Source organism: Castor canadensis, chromosome 14, assembly GCF_047511655.1.
Source record: "Castor canadensis chromosome 14, mCasCan1.hap1v2, whole genome shotgun sequence".
NCBI classification, from domain to species: domain Eukaryota; kingdom Metazoa; phylum Chordata; class Mammalia; order Rodentia; family Castoridae; genus Castor; species Castor canadensis.
Genome location: NC_133399.1, coordinates 71,705,554 through 71,725,122, shown reverse-complemented (window position 1 = coordinate 71,725,122; position 19,569 = coordinate 71,705,554). Strand labels below are relative to the sequence as shown.

Here is a 19,569-nt window from a genome sequence, read left to right as displayed (position 1 = left end):
CATTTACCAATATATAATATATAGACTGAATGCATCTTAAGTCCTTACTTCAGATGATCTCATGTCAATCTAACTTCATTAATGGTGCCTCATATATTTTGAAGAATGTAAATAAACTTAAAATGCATGCTGCTCTAATGCAATATTTTATAGTTCTATCATTAAACAGATTTATAGATCATATGATCTAATTGGAAGATTAACTTACAAAAATGAACAAAAATCTTACAAATATCTTTCTAAACAGTAAATAGATTAAAGTTACTACAATTAAACAAAATAAGCAAAGGATAAAAACAAAGAGACAGAGTTCTTATTTCACCTCCATGGAGTATGAGTTTTGTATCTATTAAAATGGGCCATAAAAACAATAATCATCCACCAAGCAGTCAGTTGAAGTAAAAGGACCGAAAATACTAAGGACCTTAGCAAATTACAAATAAAAGAATATTTGAAATATTTATTTATAGCCATCCAATTAATAATGAACATTAACTCAACTTTATATGGTAGTTTGTGGTATTATCAAGTGAAGCATGAAATCATTATTAGAGTGACTTTTCACCCAGCATTAAGAAAATGAAGGTAAACTTCTGCAATTTAAGTGATATTTAAGTCATTTAATGCTGTAATAGGACTTTACAAAATTCCACTTAAAATAGTCAAGATTTCTTTCTTAATAATACAAAAATAGAATACCACTTTGGGAAACACAATGTGTCTGATAAAATAATAATATAATAAGCTATATGGTATCAAGATAATGTTTTATCACCAAATACATTATTGAAAATTTGGAGAAATTGTAGATAAAACAAATCATTCAGCGAACAATGTTTGCTGACAAGATGGACAAAACTTCAGTCCTTGCAATGATTTCAAACTAACGGGATTTGGTATATTCTGTTTAATCAAATATAGCAAAAAATACTCTTTTAAACCCTAGACCTAAAGCAAAGATGTGCTGGAAAAATATAGTCTCAATAGTAAATAACTTGTTAATAAAATGAAAATCAAAGAATGTTTTATTCTATCGGAATAGTTTCTCTGAGTAGAATTTGTGGTACATAAGTAGCCACAAGAAAATTTCAATCACTGTACCAATTGTAAACAAAACATTGAAGTAAAGAAGTAGAAATCAGAAAAAGGTACTGAAAAATCACTGCTATGGGGAATTTTTTAAACAGCTTTTTAAATTGTAGTAGTATATTTTATAACAATTTTAATTATCTAGAAATGATCTTTACAGAGCTTTGTTGTGTTTGCCCTGGAAAGTACTTGAATAGATTTTATTGTTACTGAATATATATATTTTCAGAATCTTGATATAAAAACTTATTGGGAGATGCTACTTAGTATTTTTACAATAATCACTGTATGAAAACGTGTTCATTTCTTTCCAATAGTTGCAAACCTGTAGTTATTTTTCTTACTTTACTGAGCTATCTAGAACATTTAGTTCAATGACAAATAAAATTGGTTATAGGAGGTGATCTTTTATTGTTCCTAATATTACAGTGAATGTTATCTTTTTGTCTAGTAAGCATTCTGTCCACTGAAGATTTATCAATTTATGGAATTTTAATTCTGTTTGTCATTGAGAATTAATTTTTATGAATGACTGCTTTTCTTCATCTTTGAGATGACTTAGGTCTTCTTTAACTTTTTAATGCAGCCAACTTCATTCCTTCTAACATCAAATCCAACCACTTTATAACAATATTAATATTTTATGCATAACTGAATGTATTCTCTAATATTTGTTTTAGAATGTTTGCACCTCTATTTCTGGGTGCAATTAGCCTGTTGTTTTCACTTTTGTAAGTCTTTGTCAAATGTAGACATCAAATTAAAGTAACTAGTCTTAAAAAAGATGAAGGAATGTTTCTCTGTTTGTATAATTAAGGCTGTTTATTTAAAATTAAATTCATTTATTCCTTTAATTCGGTAAAGCTCATCTATGTTGATATTATTCTATATTCAGAATTAAATTTTTTAAGTGCCTGATATTTTCAGCAAGTTCCTACCTTCTCAGAGTTTTATTTTAAATTACTCTTTCTCTGTATTTTACAAGTCATCTTAACATTTTTTCTATAAAAGGATCTGTCAGAATATTTATTCTATTATTTCCAGAAATGGAAGCCATCCCTCATCCATTTTAATATCAATCCTTATTCATTTTGTTGAAGATCTCTGTTTTACATAGTAAGAAAAATTTCCTATATGGGAAAACATTTTTATTCTACCTGAACTTCATTTTGCATGAATGAAAAGAAGAAAATATTCAAGGTAAAACAATGACACATTCAAGGGTCCAGAACTGGGAGACACATAGCTTATTTGGGGAAGTGAAAATAACTCGCCATGATGAGTTTGTCAAAGGATCTTATACAATTTGTCCTTGAGATGTAGGGGTGCATAAATCTCAAAAAATATTTAAAGAAAACTGAAAAATCTGGATTTTGTCTTGAGAGTACTGAAAAGAATTTGATTATGATGACAATAGTAGTGACGGTTACATACATGTATAATATATTGAATGATTACCATTTATGTCATTTAGTATAAAGGATATTGATTTCTTTTAACCACCAAAGTAATGCTGTGAAATAAGTTTTGGGAATTTTAAGACTAGCCAAACATTAATTCACTATGCATGTAGATGTCATTTTCTTGGAACTTGAGCCATGAGCAGAATTCAATAACAATGACTAATGAAAAATTATGAATGGGCAATAGTAACAGTAATGATATTATGAAACGTAAGTATTCAACTCTTTTCATATGGCAATATTTCCACTGTACAGTAGGAATATTTACCAACCATTATACATTTAGTTACTTAGGTATTAACTTTCTTTTATCATCAAAATTTACTTGAAGAAAATAATGTTGTTATCTTCATGAAATCAAGCTAAATTATATTTTTTGCCAAGGTATTTTACATTTTCTGTTAGCAAATGAAGTTTTAAGATTTAATTACTTCCTTACAACCATAAAATGTAAAAAAAATTTGAGATCTGTAAAGTCTTTCCTCACTTAAACTATATGTGAGCATGTTTCAAGTTGCCGATTGAACTTTCCTGTCACTGATGCATAAATATTGGTTGAATTGAGTTTTGTAATTTTCTAGAAGCTGCATATTATATATATTTGTTTTCATTTATTTTATGAATCAAGAATGTGTTGATAATCTATTATATACCACAAATTAAAGACTTATAAATGTTTTTATAAATAGTTCAAGTCTTAATATTTGTAGTAAAAATGAAAAATATTCCTATTGAAATTATAGAAGTGAGAATTATCATTTGAGAGAGTAGTATAAAGCTACCAAAGAGCACTTCTTATTCTAATATTTAAAACTTGAAAAACAATATGAATGACATGTAAACAATTATAACAATAATTGTTATATATTATAACAATAATTATAACAATAATTACATAAAGTAACAATATTAAAATATATGCACATTACTTAGCTAAGATTCATAAAAGTTTTCTAAAGTGACAAGTGCTTTAAGCCTGCTCACATTCTTCGGAATCCAAACTAGTGGTTCTTAAAGGTCCTAATAAATTTTAGTAATATCCCAAAAGTGAAACATAAAATGTGCCATAGAAAATAAAAGGAACTTGCAATAAAAAAGACATGTGAAAATTCATCATGGAAAAAATGCACAGAACTAAAGGGAATTGCACATAAATACTCAGAGTTGTAAAACAACTTAAAAGAACTTGAATAAAACAAGATTTTCATTTTTTTCCTTTTATTATTCATATGTACATACAAGGCTTGGGTCATTTCTCCCCCCTGCCTCCACCCCCTCCCTTACCACCCACTCCGTCCCCTCCCTCTCCCCCCCCAATACCCAAGAGAAACTATTTTGCCCTTATTTCTAATTTTGTTGTAGAGAGAGTATAAGCAATAATAGGAAGGAACAAGGGTTTTTGCTGGTTGAGATAAGGATAGCTATACAGGGCATTGACTCACATTGATTTCCTGTGCGTGGGTGGTACCTTCTAGGTTAATTCTTTTTGATCTAACCTTTTCTCTAGTACCTGTTCCCCTTTTCCTATTGGCCTCAGTTGCTTTAAGGTATCTGCTTTAGTTTCTCTGCGTTAAGGGCAACAAATGCTAGCTAGTTTTTTAGGTGTCTTACCTATCCTCACCCCTCCCTTGTGTGCTCTCGCTTTTATCATGTGCTCATAGTCCAATCCCATTGTGGTGTTTGCCCTTGATCTAATGTCCACATATGAGGGAAAACATACAATTTTTGGTCTTTTGGGACAGGCTAACCTCACTCAGAATGATGTTCTCCAATTCCATCCATTCACCAGCAAATGATAATATTTCATTTTTCTTCATGGTTGCATAAAATTCCATTGTGTATAGATACCACATTTTCTTAATCCACTCGTCAGTGGTGGGGCATCTTGGCTGTTTCCATAATTTGGCTATTGTGAATAGTGCTGCAATAAACATGGGTGTGCAGGTGCCTCTGGAGTAACCTGTGTCACAGTCTTTTGGGTATATCCCCAAGAGTGGTATTGCTGGATCAAATGGTAGATTGATATCTAGCTTTTTAAGTAGCCTCCAAATTTTTTTCCAGAGTGGTTGTACTAGTTTACATTCCCACCAACAGTGTAAGAAGGTTCCTTTTCCCCCGCATCCTTGCCAACACCTGTTGTTGGTGGTGTTGCTAATGATGGCTATTCTAAATAGGGTGAGGTGGAATCTTAGCATGGTTTTAATTTGCATTTCCTTTATTGCTAGAGATGGTGAGCATTTTTTCATGTGTTTTTTGGCCATTTGAATTTCTTCTTTTGAGAAAGTTCTGTTTAGTTCACTTGCCCATTTCTTTATTGGTTTATTAGTTTTGGGAGAATTTAGTTTTTTAAGTTCCCTGTATATTCTGGTTATCAGTCCTTTGTCTGATGTATAGTTGGCAAATATTTTCTCCCACTCTGTGGGTATTCTCTTCAGTTTAGAGACCATTTCTTTGGATGAACAGAAGCTTTTTAGTTTTATGAGGTCCCATTTATCTATACTATATCTTAGTTGCTGTGCTGCTGGGGTTTCATTGAGAAAGTTCTTACCTAAAGCTACTAATTCCAGAGGCTTTCCTACTCTTTCCTGTATCAACTTTAGAGTTTGTGGTCTGATATTAAGATCCTTGATCCATTTTGAGTTAATCTTGGTATAGGGTGATATACATGGATCTAGTTTCAGTTTTTTGCAGACTGCTAACCAGTTTTCCCAGCAGTTTTTGTTGAAGAGGGTGCTATTTCTCCATCGTATATTTTTAGGTCCTTTTTCAAAGACAAGTTGGTTATAGTTGTGTGGCTTCATATCTGGATCCTCTATTCTGTTCCACTGGTCTTCATGTCTGTTTTTGTGCCAGTACCATGTTGTTTTTATTGTTATTGCTTTGTAATATAGTTTGAAGTCAGGTATTGTGATACCTCCTGCATTGTTCTTTTGACTGGGTATTGCCTTGGCTATTCGTGGCTTCCTGTGTTTCCATATAAATTTCACGGTAGATTTTTCAATCTCTTTAATGAATGTCATTGGAATTTTGATGTGAATTGCATTAAACCTGTAGATTACTTTAGGGAGTATCGACATTTTTACTATGTTGATTCTACCAATCCATGAGCATGGGAGATCTCTCCACTTTCTATAGTCTTCCTCAATCTCTTTCTTCAGAAGTGTATAGTTTTCCTTGTAGAGGTCTTTCACATCTTTTGTTAGGTTTACACCTATGTATTTGATTATTTTTGAGGCTATTGTAAATGGAATTGTTTTCATACATTCTTTTTCCGTTTGCTCATTGTTGGTGTATAGAAATGCTAATGAATTTTCTATGTTGATTTTATATCCTGCTACCTTGCTGTAGCTATTGATGATGTCTAGAAGCTTCTGAGTAGAGTTTTTTGGGTCTTTAAGGTATAGAATCATGTCATCTGCAAATAGGGATTTTTGACAGTTTCTTTACCTATTTGTATTCCTTTTATTCCTTCTTCTTGCCTAATTGCTCTGGCTAGGAATTCCAGTACTCTGTTGAATAGGAGTGGAGATAGTGGGCATCCTTGTCTGGTTCCTGATTTTAGAGGGAATAGTTTCAGTTTTTCTCTGTTAAAGTATAATGCTGGCTGTAGGTTTGTCATATATAGCTTTTATAATATTGAGGTACTTTCCTTCTATTCCTAGTTTTCTTAGAGCTTTTATCATAAAATGGTGTTGGATCTTATTGTAGGCCTTTTCTGCATCTATTGAGATGATCAAGTGGTTTTTGTCTTTGCTTCTGTTAATGTGGTTTTTTACGTTTATTGATTTTCATATGTTGAACCACCCCTGCATCCCTGGGATGAAGCCTACTTGGTCGTGGTGAATAATCTTTTTGATGTGTTGTTGAATTCGGTTTGCCATTATTTTGTTGAGGATTTTTGCGTCAATGTTCATTAAGGAGATTGGCCTATAGTTCTCCTTTTTGGAGGTGTCTTTGCCTGGTTTTGGGATAAGTGTAATACTGGCTTCATAAAATGTGTTTGGCAGTTTTCCTTCCCTTTCTATTTCATGGAACAGTTTAAGGAGGGTTGGTATCAGTTCTTCTTTAAAGGTCTGATAGAATTCAGCAGAGAATCCATCAGGTCCTGGACTTTTCTTTTTGGGGAGATTCTTGATTGCTGCTTCAATTTCATTTTGTGTTATAGATCTTTTCAGGTGATTAATTTCCTCTTGGTTCAGTTTTGGGTGGTCATATGTGTCTAGAAATCTGTCCATTTCTTTAAGATTTTCAAATTTATTTGAATATAGGTTCTCAAAGTTGTCTCTGATGATTTCCTGGACTTCCATGGTGTTTGTTGTTATCTCCCTTTTGCATTCCTGATTCCACTAATTTGGGTTTTTTCTCTCCTCATTTTAGTCAGGTGTGCCAGGGGTCTATCACTGTTGTTTATTTTTTCAAAGAACCAACTTTTTGTTTCATTAATTCTTTGTATGTTTTTTTTTTGTTTCTATTTCATTGATTTCAGCTCTTATTTTTATTGTTTCTCTCCTTCTATTTGTTTTGGGATTTGCTTGTTCTTGTTTTTCTAGGAGTTTGAGATGTATCATTAGGTCATTGCTTTGGAATCTTTCAGTCTTTTTAATGTATGCACTCATGGCTACGAACTTTCCTATCAGGACAGCCTTAGCTGTGTACCATAGGTTCCAGTAGGTTGTGTTTTCATTTTCATTGACTTCAAGGAACTTTTTAATTTACTCTTTTATTTCATCGATGGTCCATTCTTCATTAAGTAATGTGTTATTTAGTTTCCAGCTGTTTGCATATTTTTTGTCTTTACTTTTGTTGTTGAGGCAGATAGTATGCACGGTATAATTTCTATTTTCTTATATTTGCTGAGACTTGCTTTGTGCCCTAGGATATGATCTATTTTGGAGAAGGTTCCATGGGCTGCTGAGAAGAATGTATATTGTGTAGAATTGGATGAAATGCTCTGTAGACATCAAGTAGGTCCATTTGATCTATTGCATATTTTAGATCTTGGATTTCTTTATTGATGTTTTGTTTGGATGACCTATCTATTGATGCTAATGGGGTGTTAAAGTCTCCCACAACCACTATGTTGGCATTTATATATGCTTTTAGGTCTTTCAGGGTATGTTTGATGAAATCGGGTGCGTTGACATTGGGTGCATACAGGTTGATAATTATTATTTCCTTTTGGTCTATTTCCCCTTTTATTAGTATGGAATGTCCTTCTTTATCTCATTTGATCAATGTAGGTTTGAAGTCTACTTTGTCAGAGATAAGTATTGCTACTCCTGCCTGTTTTCAGGGGCCATTGGCTTGGTAAATCTTCTTCCAGTCTTTCATCCTTAGCCTATGCTCATTTCTGTCGGTGAGATGGGTCTCTTGTAAGCAACATATTGTTGGATCTTCCTTTTTAATCCATTTCGTCAAGCGGTGCCTTTTGATGGGTGAATTAAGTCCATTAACATTAAGCGTTAGTACTGATAGGTATGTGGTGATTCCTGTCATTTAGTTGTCTTAGTTGTTTGAAGGTTTGATTGTGTGTACCTAAGTTGAGGTTACACTCTACTGTCTTGCTTTTTCTTTTCCTGTAGTTTGGTGCTGCCTGTCTTTTCATGGTTAAGTTAGGTTTCACTTTCTGTGTGCAGAATCCCTTGAAGAATCCTTTGTAGTGGTGGCTTTGTGGTCACATATTGTTTTAGTTTCTGCTTATCATGGAAGACTTTTATTGCTCCATCTATTTTGAATGATAGCTTTGCTGGGTAGAGTATCCTGGGGTTGAAGTTATTTTCATTCAGTGCCCGGAAGATCTCACCCCACGCTGTTCTTGCTTTTAATGTTTCTTTTGAGAAGTCTGCTGTGATTTTGATGAATTTTCCTTTGTATGTTACTTGTTTTTTCTCTCTTACAGCCTTCAATATTCTTTCCTTAGTTTCTAAACTTGTTCTTTTAATGATGATATGTTGTGGGGTAGTTCTATTTTGATCTGGTCTGTTTGTTGTCCTGGAGGCCTCTTGCATCTGTATGGGAATATCTTTCTCTAGATTTGGGAAATTTTCTGTTATTATTTTGTTGAATATATTATGCCTTCCCTTTGCTTGCACCTCTTCTCCTTCTTTGATGCCCATGATTCTCAAGTTTGGTCTTTTGATGGAGTTGGTGAGTTCTTGCATTTTCTTTTCACAGGTCTTGAGTTGTTTAATTAATAGTGCTTTGGTTTTTCCTTTAATTACCATTTCATCTTCACGTTCTGAGATTCTGTCTTCTGTTTGTTCTATTCTGCTGGATTGGCCTACTGTTTTGTTTTGCAGTTCTGTTTCATTCTTTTTTCTGAGGTTTTCCATATCCTGGGTGTTTTCCTCTTAAATATTGTCTATTTTTGTCCTGAATTCATTTATCTGTTTATTCATCGTGTTCTCTCTTTCACTTTGGTGTTTATACAGTGCTTCTATGGTTTCTTTATTTCTTCTTTTGTTTTTTCAAATTCTCTATTTTTGTTGTCATGGAATTTCTTGAGTGTCTCCTGTACATTTTGGTTGACCCTATCCAGTATCATCTCTATAAAATTCTCATTGAGTACCTGTAGTAAGTCTTCTTTTAAATTATTTTTGTGGGCTTCATTGGATTCTTTGTCATAGTTTATCTTCATTTTGTTGGAGTCTGGATCTGAGTACCTGTTTTATTCATTCCCCTCTGGTTCCTGTACTAATTTTTTGCTGTGGGGAAACTGGTTTCCCTGTTTTTTCTGTCTTATCATTGCCTTTGGTGTTGTTACTGTCCCTATACTGTGTGCAATTAAGTATTTTCTAGCTTGTAATAATAACAATGGTAATATTTAGAATGGAAGGGTGAACTGAGATGGAAAGCAAGAAGTTAAAGAAATGGGAAAAACAAATACACAGACTGGAGGGAGAATACAGAACAAGGTATCAGACAAGAAGATTTCAAAGGTATAAACAGGGAGCTTTAGTGTGCTAATCCACAGTAAGCTGAACAGACATTAGAGAGACAGAGAGAGGATTGAAAATCAAAAACAAAAAAAAGTAAGAATAAAAATAAAAAATAAGTGAATGAAAGAAAAATCTGTTTATAAAAATGTATTAAAATAAAATGAAAAAATAGAAAATTAAAAAAACCCTCAAAACCAAAAAACCTCCAATTTCGAATGCCATGAATTTTCAGTCTTAATAATTTGGGTGTCCGTCTCAGTCTCCAATCCTGGAGATGGTGCCTCAGATGTTGTTCTGTAGTTGTCTCATCAAAGGGGACGCATAAAGTAGAACAAAACTACACACACACACACACACAGAAAACCCACCAAGTGTCCCAAGTTCAAATGCAATACAGTTTCAGTAAGTTTTTCAGCATGCAGGTGTAATTTGGTTGTTCTGTCATCAAAGGTAGGGAGAAAAAGAAAAAAAAGTCTGGAGACAGTTCTGAGAATGGTATCTGCAGCTGTAGCTTGCCTGCCTGCTGCTGTCAGCCTGCTGTTTCTGGAGGCGTTGTTTATGCAGATCTCTGGGGTGAGCTTAGCACTCACCTGGCCCTGCAGGCTTTGTTTGCTCAGATTTCTCCTGTGCATGAGCCTCTGCTACAAGCTTTCCCCTTTTCCAAGCACTGGGAAAGATGACACTGCACCCGCATTCTCAGGCCTGTGTGTTTATTTACAGTTCATGTGGGAGGTGGGTCTTCCCCCCTCTCCTGTGCAGTTCTCCTCCCACCTCCACTTTCACAAGCTTTCCTGATCCTGATTACTGGGTGGTGCTGCTGCTCCTGCCAGCCACCATGTTTGTTTACAGCTCACGCGGGAAGTGGGTGTTCCCTCCTCTCCTGTGGAGTTTTCCTCCTCCGCCACTCTCACAAGCTTTCCTGCTCCTGGTTGCTGGGCATGTGCCCCCACTCCCTCCAGAGGCTCTCTGGCCTGCCCGGCTCATTTATTTACAGTCCTGGGAAGGATTCCTTTCCCTCAATCTTCAGTGCTCAGTGCATCCCACCCTCTTTCCTGCATGTCTTATTTGTTCTTATTGCTTATTACTCAGTTTCTCTTTTTTCCCTGGGTGGAGGTCAGTCTGTCCAAGGGGCTATGCTGCTCTGGCCAAGGCTTGTCTGTGGGAGTACTGAGGTACTGCAAAGCTCACTTGGTCCACGTCTTCCCAAGCCGTCTGGGCGCCAGCAACTGGCGGCCTGGGGGCCTTCCTGGTTTCTTCATTTAACGTGAAGTGGAGATTCTCTGCGCCAATTGGATGTGTGGAGGGGTCAAAGTTATGCCTCTTCTCAGTGATTATGCCTGCAAAGTGTGTCTCCAGCATCTCTCCAAGATTTCACTATAGGAGGCTCGCTTTCTGCTTCCTCCCTCTAGCCGCCATCTTGGAATCCCCCCCAAAACAAGATTTTCAAACACAAATTATAATATTTAAATATGAGATAGAATGGTATCACCAGCCCCAAGAAATAGCCAACGTATCTCCCTCAAACCAATAAGTAATTTAGAAACAGCAAAAAGCAGGTTAGATTTGTTTGTTTGTTTACTGTTGTGGTGAGTGGGGTTACATTGTGGTATTTACAAAGGATATTAAAATGTAACAAATATATCATACTTGAATTCACTCTTTCCAACCATTCTCCTTTATTCCTCCTTCCCCCCATTCTTGGAGTAGTATCATTTTTCCAACTACATACATGTGTACATGCAGGCATTGCCCACAGAAAAAGAACTTGAAATAATCAATGATAAGAAAAAGAAATTTAAAAATTAAATGATTCTAATCAGTATGAGTTTATCAAGATAAGTTAGCATACAATAGATGGAGCTCATGATTTAGAGTTTAGTCAATGAAAAATTTACTTGTACAAAAAATGAAATAAAATTTCCCAGCAATAAAGTTAGAAAGGAAGAATACCCAAAATGTGTGTGCATGTGTGTGCCATATGTGTGTATTATGTGTATGAAAGTATGTATGGGTAGATAAATATTCACTCAGAAAGATCCTAAACTATAAAAAGAAAAGCATTAGACTACCATTGGTACCATAGCAACATCCAATGCCAGAAGATGACTGATAAAATTCTCAAATGTTTTATTATAAAAATTGTTCTTACTATTGTGTCTAAGTAAGTATTCTTTTATGAAGAGATGACAGGCAGTGTTTTACTATAGATAAAAGAAGTTATATATCACCTTCTAATCACTGTTGAGAAAAACAAAATCTTCTTATAGGTTTTCAGTTTACTGAGTTAATGTTATTCTGATTCTAATTATCTCCTCTACTGAGTGTTATTCTTTCCTGAAATCTTATGATTACGTACATCTTTCTTTCTTTTCTCTGTGAAGTATTCCTTTAAGATTTTTCTGCAATTCTTGCTTAGCAGACATGAATTGCTTTATATTGTACTTATGATGGATCGTCTTTATTTCTCCTTTGATTAAGAAAGGAGAAATTAGTACATATTTTTCAATAATAACCTTACATATAAATGGTGGTAGCTCTCTAGTTAAAAGATGAAGAATGGATGAATGGATGAAAAAGCAAGATCAAACTCCTTGCAAGAAACTCATTTTACTGACAAAGTCGTGAATGGACTAAAAGTAGAAGATAGAAAATGAAATTCTAAGCAGCTGGAATCTGAAAGCAAGCATGAGTATCTGCACTCATATCTGACTAAGCAGTTTTCAAGTCAAAATTTTTCAGAAGAGATAAAGAAGGGCAGTCCATATTAATAAAAGGAATAATGCATTAAGAAGATGTAATGATTATAAAAATGTATGCACCAAACAATAGTACACCAAATTTCATAAAACAAACAATGTAGACATAAAGGGACAGATAGACCCAAATAAAATACTAGTGGGTGACTTTAATATACCTCTCTCTTCAACAGATAGATCATTCAGACAGAACAATTAACAAAGAAGCTTCTGAGTTAAACTGCACCGTTGATAAAGTGGACTTAACAGACATCTATAGAATATTCCATCCAACAGCTGTGGAATACACATTATTCTCAGCCCTCATGGAATTGTCTCCAAAACAGATCACATTTTAGGACATAAAACAATTCTTAGCAAACAGGAAAAAATAAAGTAATATATTGTATCTTATCATAACATAATGGAATAAAACTAGGCATCAGTAGCAAGGTGAACTATACACAGAATACCAACACATACAAGTTGAAAATATACTTTTGAATGATAATCATCTAAGAAATTGGTGAGGATTAAAAATTTCTAGAGTCAAATGAAAATGAAAACACAACTTATCCTTACTTTTGGGAAGTTTAGAGCTATAACTACCTACATTAAAAAATTTAGAAAAATCTCAAACAAATAATCTAATGATGCACCTCAAGTGCTTAGAAGAACAAGAACAAATGAAACAGAAAATTAATAAATGAAAAGAAATAATGAAGATTGGGATACAAATGAATGAAATCGAGATAAAGGATCAATGAAACAAAGACTTGGTTTCTTGAAAAGATAAGCATACGGAAGCACAACAGACCCCAAACAGTTAAGGCAGTCGTGAGCATAAAGAGTAATCTTAGTTGTATCACAGTACCTGACTTCAAAGTGTTCTATGGAACCATAAGAACAAAAATAAGATGGTACTGGCACAGAACAGACACATAGGCCATTGAAATAAATAGAGGACTCAGAAATGAACACACATAGCTACAACCCTCTGATTCTGGACAAAGGTGCCAAAACAAACATTAGGAAAAAAGACAGCCTCTTCAACAAATAGTGCTTGGAAAACTGGACGTACACATGAGAAGATTGAAACTGAATCCTTATCTCTTAACCTGTAAAAAAATAATTCAAAATAGATAAAGGATGTTAACACCTTAATGTAAGAGTTGAAACTTTGAAGTTCCTGGAGAAATACACAGGGGCAAACACTTCAAGATATGGGTATAGAAATGAACATCTGCATAGAATTCCAACCACTCAGAAAATAAGTGCAAGAATCAAAAAATGGGATTATATCAAATTAAAAATCTTCTGCGCGTCAAAGGATACAATTACTAGAGTCATGAGCCAGTCTACAGAATAAGAGAAAACATTTCCCAGTTATCCATCTGACAGGAAAATAATATCCAGAATTATGATGTACTCAAAAAATTAATCACCAAAGAACAAAAAAATCCAATCAGTAAATAGATAAATGAACTGAAGAGAAGATTCTTAGAAGAAGTGCAAAGGGTCAATAAATGCTTGAAAAGCAGTCAGCATCTTGAGTCATTGGTGAAATGCAAATAAAAATTTCATTGAGATTCCATCTCACTCAAGTCAGAATGGCTATCATCAAGAAAGTAAATAACAAATTCTGGCAAGGATGCAGGAGGGGGAGATGAGAAAATTTATATACTGTTGGTAGGAATGTAAATTAGTGTGACCACTATGAAACTCAGTGTGGAGAGTCCTAAAGACAAACAAACAAACAAATAAATAAATAAATAGATAAATAAAATAGCACTACCATATAATCCAGCTATAACACTCCTGGGTTTATATATCCAAAGAAATCGAAATAAGTCAGCATACAACAGGGATAGCTGCACACCCATGTTTATATGTCATGGCACTGTTTATAACAGTCAAGTTATGGAATCAGTCTGTGTGGCCATCAATGGATGAACAGATGAAGAAAATGTGCTATATATGTATAACAGAGCCATGAAGAACAATGAAGTGATGTCATTTGCAAGAAAATCATCATATTGCAAGAGATAATCACATTAAGTAAGCCAAACTCAGAAAAACAAACATCATATATGTTTTCAGAGATACTCTCTACCCTTCTCCTGCATATTTTAAGCACCCTTGGTCACAAACTTCTGGATAGCTATTATAAGGATTGATAGGAAGCAGAAGTAGAGGTAGCCTAGATGTTTTATTTTTGCTTTGGGCTGCTTCTCTGGTAGTGGTTCCATCTTCCCATGCTTAAAAATGGTTATTTCAAATGTTGGACTTTTAGGACTGGAGACATGGCTCAAGTGGAGAGTGCATGCTTTGCAAGTGTGAAGCCCTGAGTTCAAACCCCAGTCCCACCAAAAATTAAAAATGTTGGAGTTTTGCATGATTTTAATTTTTGTTTTGTTTTGTTTTATTTTACTGCATTTGAGTTAGAGAAACCTTACCAAAATTTGGATTCAATATTTGAATCCACATTGGTAAATGAGAAATAAATATTTAAAGAGGACTGCACTGCAGTGGAAAATGATTAGAATATTTAGAGAAGAGTAAGATTTTTGGTATTACAAAGATTTACTAAAAGGAACTTTTCCTGCCAAAAAGTTTGAGTTTTTCAGTTTCTACTGGGCTATTTTAAAGGTGAATAATTGAGAAATAAATACAATTACAAATGTTTATTAGATCTACATTTTGATAAAAGCTAAAGAATATAGTAGAAGAAATCATTTCAAAAAATATTGCCCAACTCCATGTTAAAGACAAAGAATAGAATGTTATAGTATATTTACTGCACACATATGAGTAGTCAAAATCATTTAAATTTACTGTATTGCTTGATAGATAATGAATTTAGTCTTGGAAAATTCATTTGTACTGATTTTTAGTTAACACTGTATTTGATGGAGGTGTTGTAATATAAACTAATGAAAAAACTTGGGAAATATGGTAGCTCATTATATTTGGCAAAAAATTTATGTATAAGTTGTTGAATAAATGAACCCCAGGTCTCCTAAAACAGATTCCCCAATGATTCCCTTTTATCTCTCAAAAATTTTGACAATTTTGTTTTCAGTATTATTTAATGCCTAGTGTGTACATTTAATAACAGGCACTGAAAAAGAAATATAAACATAAACAAAGTAAGGCATACTTACCTTAATGAATTTACAAGGTAAATGGAAGACATTACACTCATTCAGCATTAGATTCAGTGATGAAATCAGTGTTTATAATTAAGGGAAAATTGAATGGTTGACAATAGTACATATACCAGTATGAAATAACATACTTGAAGAATACTATGAAGTAAAATCTTGGGATCTTCCAAGAATTTTGTGAGTACCATTCATGAATATTGCTATTTCACCCTTCCTAAATTACTATTTCTGTAGGCTGTTGATATAAAAGTATTTATTAAAAATTAAATGCTTAAGTTTTCTTCAATTCACAAAGGAAAACTGATCAAACTGTAATTGGAATGCCTACATTTTTCACATTAATTCCTTTCATTTTTCTTGCAATGAAAATTTATTCATCAACTCATTGAAGCACTGATATACAAATTTAGTTTTATTAAATTTATCACATATGCATATCTTTGAAATATTTCAAAAGATACTTAATTTTAATAATTTAAACTATTAATTACTGAAATACCATATCAGTGTCTATTGGAGAATATGTTTTTCAAAGAAACCCTTAAGCATAGTAGATGACATATTGGTTCATTTATCTGTGGGTATGGAAAAAGATTATAAGACGAAAAGCATAAAGTATGAGTTGATTTCATAATAAAATACAAAACCATTCTGATCTGAAGTGTTAAAAAAGATGAAAAAAAGGATTAAGTAGGTTGGTTTTGCCTAAAGTGGATGATGTGTTACTTTTAGTTTGGATGAAAGACATTTAAATCCTAATATGTAAAAAAATAGTTTTCTCTTTCCTCGTTTTATAAGGGTGGACTAAATTCCCCTGACTGTCAAAATTCCCTGGTTGAAATTATATTAAACTTAAACTACCAAAATTTTGGCTTTATTTCTATGTGTAATTTCAGGATATTTCCATAGATACCCTCTTTTACTTACATTAATCAGAATTATTACGAAGAATGGCAGAAGTTACTGACTAAGACGTCACAGGATAGTACCAGGCTGCTGTGAAGGCTCAGCTGCAGTTAGGGTTCTGCAAAGAAACAATGAATGAAGAGATACATAGGAAGATAGAGGATACATGGTAGATAGATAGATGATAGATAGATAGATTGTCTAGCAGATTATTGATAGCTAGATAGTAAAATTCCTACAATCTCTCTCTCCCTGAGTCATTGTGGAGACTGGGAAGTCCAAAATTTGTAGAGCTCATCTTCCAGATTGAATGTGAATGCTGGAAACTGCTTTATAGCTGGGAAGAGCTGGTATACCAGTTTGAAGGTTGTTTGTAAGTCAGGAGGAATTTCTTCTTACCGAGGGGGATAATTAGCCTTTTGTTATATTTGAAGTCTTCAACTAACTGTATGAGATCCACCCACAATATGGAGAGTAGTCTTCTTTACTCAGTCTACTGACTTTAATGTTAATCCCATCCAAAAACACATTCACAAAAGCACCTACATTAATGTTTGATCAAATATATGATCCTATGATGCAGTCAAATCAATGCAAATTAGCCTTCATAGAGTAGTACAAATATTTCCCATTTAGGAATGTTTTGAGATAACTTTGTAAACATCACATACCAGAGCAGTAATAACTCCTTTTCTTATTATGTGTTTGCTTACTGTTTTTCTTTTACAATAAAAATAGAGTAACTAAAAATCAGAGTATCTAATGTATTTGAAAATAAACCTTTGCTTAAAATAACTTAGAAATTTAATATAGTTTATAATTTGTTCATTGACACTGACACTCTTCTATTCTTCCTCTTTGAGTTCTTACCCCTTAAAAGAGAAGCTTGATAATACATTAACTAAAGTAGTATATATTAATTATATTTCTGTGAAAACTAGAAGCTGATATTTTGTCATACAGAATAGTGTCTATATTTTGTTCACTACAGTGTTCTTGGAGAAGTTATTACATGAGGATTTATCTTTCATTTTATAAACTTAATGTAAAAATTAGTTTTGTTATTGATTTCTGTCATCCAGGTTTGATTTTATCAGATTTAATGATATAACATATTATTCATATATGGTATCCTATTTCATGCTCTATATAATTGATGATAGACGTGACCTTAAAATATTTATTAGGAATTGAATTTACTGCAACAATGAGTCTGTGTCCCCAAATCCAAGTTATTTGGCTTATAATTTTATTTTATTACAAATCATAAGAAACAATGTTTTTTCCCCCAAAACAAAAAAAGCATGAAAATAGTCAACATATTAGAGGCATACTTTCTTCAAGAATGACAAATCTGTATTCTTGAACAGAAATTTCTAGTTATAGGACAGGATATATTCCTTATTATTTGCAGTATTTTCATCAATCATGCAGAATTATGGTCAAATAAGAATTTAGCTATATTCTAAAAATATGAAGATAATATTAGCAATGGTATAACTTCCTACAAAAAAGAGGCCATAAATGCACTGTTTAGTGCAAAAGTCAATGTATAGTTAGTTAATTCCAGTTAATTCAGCATAATTAGAACTTACTGAGCATCAGGTACTCAGAAAAGAGAATCAAACATAGCTTGTATATTCCCTGTCCATATATAGACTATAAATTATTAAACCTGTTATTTTTATTCACTGATACCTATCTGCTTTGCTTTCCAATATGGTCTGGACCCTGAAGTGTCTTCCAGTTACATTTATTTTTGCTCTTATTGCTGTTTCCTTGTCGAGTCTAGAAGAAATGTTTTTTTGAGAGTTATTTTCAAGCATAAAAATTCAGGATTTTCTAAATTGGGAAATCATGTGCAGTAAAATGTCTGTATTTTAATATATATAAAAATGTATATAGTATAATACAAAATTTCAAAGGAGTATACCTATTATTTTTAACAGCATCATTTTGACCTTCACACATATACTTTGACTTTTAAAGTTACCACGGCTATGTTTCCTAACTGCTGAAGGTTAAATAAAGCCTTTAAGTTTCATGCATAGAAGAATTACAAGGAATTTAAAGGCAAAGCAATTTAAGTTTCAAGGCAATAAAATAGCAACAAAAGTAAACCGTCTGAAAGTAAGCTAATTAATGATGATTACTGGTAGAAACATGAAGTAAAAATATATAGATTATATAATCTATACATTAGATTATAGCAGAAACTGTACATCAATAGTCCAGTCAATACTTAGACCGTGGAAGTACAAACAGATATTTAGAGATACAGATTTGAATTCTGAGATACCTATCTCTAATTATTTAAGGTGGAGAAAGTTACTGAATCATCATGTTGGAAATTGAAACTGGCAGGTAAGAGCTGTATTTAAAGTTTAAATATGTTAGTTTGTCTAGATTTTGATTCAGAAATAAAAAGAGTCTAATAGGATGTATACATATGACCTAAATGACATCTTTTCCCCCAAAATATCATTGGTTTTTTGAAAGATAAAACTGGCAAAACTTTAGCTAGACCAACTTGGAAAAGAGTTAAGATTGAAATAAATAAATTCTTAAGAGAGAAAATGCAATTCATGCCACAGGAATAAAAGAAGATCATAAAAGACTACTATGAACAACTCTATGAAATAAACTGGATAACTTAGAAGAAGTGAATAACTTCTTAGAAACATGTCACCCACCAATACAGAATCATGAAGAAACAGAAAGTCTGAAATGACTTATAACTAGTACAGAGATGCTATAGTAGTCAAAACTTGTCAACAAAGAAGTGCCCAGGACTCAATGGCTTGATTACTGAATTCCCTTTACCATTTAAAGAAAAATTAACTCCCCATTTTCAAACTCTTCCAAAACATTGAAGAGGATGAAATGTATACAAACTTATTTTATGAAGCCAAAATTACCATAACATCAAAGCCAGATAAACACATCACAAGACTAATATTTCTGAAGAATACATTTGTAAAAATTTCCAATAGAATACTAGTAAACTGAATATAATAGAATATTAAAGGATAATATACCATAATCAAGTTGGATTTAACCTTGGGATGCAAGGATGATTACACTTACAAAACTTAAAAAATGTGACAGGCATATCAGACTAAAGAAGCAGAAAAATCACATGACCATTTCAACAAATGTAGAAAGAGCATTTGACAAGATTCATCACTGTTTCACGATAAACATTTACAGCACACTTGGAATAGAAGCAAAGCAATAAAGACCATAAATGAAAAACTTATTAGCAATATAT

At 33.0% G+C, this 19,569-nt stretch overlaps 1 long non-coding RNA gene across 6 annotated transcripts in view; it reads right to left on the bottom strand.

Annotated features, from left to right (window-relative positions):
* LOC141416890 (uncharacterized) overlaps positions 1 to 19,569 on the bottom strand; it is a 609,433-nt gene that overhangs the window by 192,013 nt on the left and 397,851 nt on the right. For 3 of the 6 annotated variants that reach the window (XR_012441489.1, XR_012441492.1, XR_012441495.1), the window contains one exon: positions 16,320 to 16,416. This is a non-coding gene — a long non-coding RNA (uncharacterized lncRNA). Of the gene's footprint in view, positions 1 to 6,478; positions 16,417 to 19,569 lie in introns of those variants that run through there. The other 3 variants (XR_012441488.1, XR_012441493.1, XR_012441487.1) reach the window with 2 other exon arrangements.